The sequence below is a fragment of the Zootoca vivipara genome, chromosome 15 (assembly GCF_963506605.1).
Source record: "Zootoca vivipara chromosome 15, rZooViv1.1, whole genome shotgun sequence".
Taxonomy (NCBI): Eukaryota; Metazoa; Chordata; class Lepidosauria; order Squamata; family Lacertidae; genus Zootoca; species Zootoca vivipara.
Window position 1 is genome coordinate 26,010,347 of NC_083290.1, and position 4,031 is coordinate 26,014,377.

Consider the following 4,031-nt stretch of genomic DNA (forward strand, 5'->3'; position numbering starts at 1 on the left):
GGTAGGGGCAGCCATGTCACCTGTCACTGAATCGTAGAAAGGTAGAGTCAGCTACCTGGAGCAGCAGCCTTTCAGATTGGAAGGACTATGCAAGATTTTCTCAGGTAAGTGGGGTTACAATGGCAGACTAAACTTTCCGAGTCAAAACAGCCTTAGAGCCAGCTTTATCTAGAAACAAGGACTGGATCCAGACATTGTCATTCTTGACCATTTATTGAACAAACCTGTGCTAATATTTAATAGCATTAAGTCCTTTCAAGCACGTTGGAAACCCGATATATTTCTGTTCTCACCCTTCCATTTGGGTGTTCCAAGGCTCTTGCTACTTTTGTGTGGGTTTCCATCACATACGGGCCAAATCCCGGCTGTGCAATTATGGTTGATGATCAGACTTTTACCGTAAGGGAAGTGACAGGGAAACGTCTTGGAAAGTAAGGGCCGACACTTGCTTTGACGCAACCTCATCTAATCTCCCCACAAATCAGGCTGAGTACTCAACCAGCAAGTTGTTCAGAAACATCCTGTGATTCCCACTGTCTTACCACAGAAATTTGGGGTATGGGTCTGCCCAGTAGTACTCTGGCTGGTTATCCAGATTAAAAAACAACATCCTGCAAAGCAATTTACACGCACTTTGCGGTAAGAGATTGTCTGTGGGATTCAACCACTGTTTTCTTTGACTTGACTCCTGGACTTGATGAATGCAGTCCCTCGTTTTCTGAAGGCCATTCATACATTACATGTGTCTGACACACATATTCCTCTCTGTGCCAGTATGCTTATATTTTCTCTTTCTTGTTCTCCAAAGGGCTTATATCAGTGTGATTTTTCAAATCAGAACCCTGTGGGAACTGCAGTTGCTTAACAATTGCAAGCACCTCTGCTAACAACAGTTCTCATCATAACCCTCCCTTTTATACCAAAATTCCCAGGGATGCTTTGGAAGCCAGTATGTTTCCAAGTCATCTTAGTGTTGTAAGCTTTCAGGGATCTACCTCTACAAAGCAAATAATTATGTGGATTGATGGAGGGGGGGTCCTTCTTACCACCAGTTACAAAATATTATGATCATTCCATCTCTGCATGTTCTCCGGCTCTTGGCCTGCAATTCTTGCCTCATGCCCCCAATGCAGTTCAAAGCCCACTGGCTCCTGATCCTGATTCTGCCTCTCTTTTATCAGCTCTTTATTTATCCTTGTTCCAGTTCAAAGTCCAAAACCTTCCAGTCTTGTTTTGTTAACATTTTCCCCCTCAAAACAAGCACATTTTTGATAAACAGCCAGCAGGGCTGGGCTGAGTGTTCTCTTTGTGGTGGTACCAAGAGGAATTTATTCTGGCACTGCAAGGATCCCATCACAGTTGCTCGTGAGGAGCAGCGGAGGATGAACAGCTCCCCTTCCCCATATTTGTTCCCTACTTAACATGCATGCCAGCCCTCTTTATTACTTGCTATGTTTTGAAAAATAGGGGTCAGATAAATGGCAAGCCCTTATTGAGGAGCACAGTATGAGCCCCAAACACCCCACTTCTTCACATTATTAAAAAACGAAACGAAAAGGGAGTCTGGTATTCTTGATGCCACAAATAAACTATTAGAGGTATAACGAAACACCAAATGCCGCTCAGTGAAATTAGCAACCAAAAGCCTCTGCCTCGAGAAATTTCCAAACATTTGGCAGCCAGGGAAGTAGACATGGGCAGATACCCTTATACCACTTTGTGCCAGGAATGAGGGATTTTATGCAAGGGGCTCCCCACATAAAGGGTCCTTTGAGCAATGGTTTAAAACAGGGGTCCCCAAACTACGGCCCCCAGGCCGGATGCGGCCCAATCGGCCTTCCAATCCGGCCCGCGACGACCCCCGCCGCCCGCTGCCGCCGCCCGCTCTCACGGCGCGCGGCGCAGCGACGATCTAAAAAATCGGCAAACAAATCGCCGAAAATCCTTTGTGCGCATGCGTATGGGCCTCTCCCGACCCGGAAGAGGTCATTTCTGGTGCACTTCCGGGTCGGGGGAGGCCCATACGCATGCGCACAAGCGATTTTCAGCGATTTTTTCCCGCCCGTGTGCGTGTGCGCATGCGCATGGGCGCGCACTCCCCCGCCCTCCGGCCCGCTGCGCGCGCACTCCCCTGCCCTCCGGCCCGCCGCGCGGTAAGTCTGGGGACCCCTGGTTTAAAAGGAAGGAGAGGTGGTGGCCCCCTGGCAGAGCAACAGAGAGGTAAGGAAGGGGCCAAAGCTTCTGCTCTGCTTTCGCTTCTCCTCGATTCAATCCCTGGTGTCACCTGGTAGGGCTGGGAATGCCCCGTCTGAAACCTTGGACAGCCACTGCCAGTCAGTGCTGGTGAGCCTGAGCTAGATGCATCATTGGTCTGGCTTGGTAAATGGCAACTACCTGCGTCTTAAGGGCCATATAGCTAAGCAGTGGGGGATTTGCTTGCCTACAGAAGGTCCTGCTTTCAAATCCCAGGAACTCCCGTTAGGACTGGGGAAACCTCCCGTCCGAAACACTGTGGAGAGCTGCTGCCAGCCAGTGTGGGTAATACTGAGCTGGAGGGACCGATTCTCTGACTCGGCATATATAAGGCAGCTTCCTTCCTTTGTCATTTATGCGAGAGAGCAGGCAAGTTGCACGCTGTGAGCCGTTTCCAGCTGGCAAGCTGCTGCAGCCCCGAGCCCAGCGCGAACTCATTCTTTCAGCCAACAGCGAGACTTCGCAGCAGCAGGGGGATTAATGCAAAGAGGCAGCTCGCTCGGCTCCCTCCGTGCTTCACCACCAGCTCATCGCCCCCATGAAGAGGGAGGGGAGGCCGTCACTGGAAAGTCAACGTTAGCGCTTCAGAGAGAGAGAGAGAGGTAGCCGGGCAGTCAGCGTGACCTGTGGACAGAGAGCAGCAGGATCGTCTGTTTTTCTCCTGCAGAGCGAGCGAGCTGAAGCCATCGCAGCGCTGCGTGCTCTCGGATGCGAATCCAGAGGGAAACCAGAGCTCTTCTGAACGCAGATTGAGGCAGCAACTGGGAGGCAGCCAAAAGCAACGTCAAGGAGGCCTTAGGCTCCCTGGAGAAAGGGTCGCTGCATTCCTGGCGGCTGCCTGGTCACAAGGCGAGCCCGATGGTGACGCAACGCTGTCTGTTTACTGCCAGGAGCGAGCCCAGGGAAGAGCCTGCCCAGAGCAGACCCTTGCGGTGCCAAGGCGAACTGAGGTCAAGGCTCCTCCTTCTGGAAGCCAAGCAGGGGGTGGCGAAAGACCGTGCTAAGGAGGCAAGGCCTCTCAAGTGCTGTAAAGGTGGGTTTGAGTGGGTGTTTTGGGTCAGGTTAGACATGTTGATTTGTATGCAGCCAACCACAAATGAACAACCATACCCTGGGCCTAGGCCAACCCCAACATCTCTCACCACCAAAGGAACACAAGCGAACAGCAGAGAACCTGCACAAGCGACGCTGACAAAAACCCCACATATACCGGTCCTAAGCAAAATAGAAACATCAACACCCCACCCCCACCCATCTTTCCCCATTTTCTTCCCAATGTGTCAACAAATGAAAATGATTTGTAAAAATGTTAGGAGAGACATTGCACATATTTTTGTAAAACGAGAAAATCTTTAATAAATAAAATAAAAAATAAAGTAAAGGTGGATTTGATGGGAAGTGAAGGGGGATTCCCCCCATTTATTCCAATGGCCTAGTTGTGTGTTTTGAGCATAGGCTGTTTTCCAAAGGGGACAAGTGTTGGCTGGTTCTCAGGACTGGCCTGAGAACTTCTACCTGAGAGGGGGAAGCAGGGCCGTCTTAAGCGCCCCTGGCGCCATGGTGCGACGGATCCCTCCGGCGCCCCCCCCCATTTCCCAGCGCAGCTGCCACAGGCGCTGCTACTGCGCGGCGGGCGGGCGGGCAGGCACAGCACAGCTGCGCGGCGGACTAGCCAGCCAGCGGGCGGGCGCAGCTCGCGGTCCCCCCCCCCTGGCCGGCGCCATGGTGCCCTGCGCCACCCAGCCTGGCCATAGGGCTGGCCCTGGGTGGAAGGACAA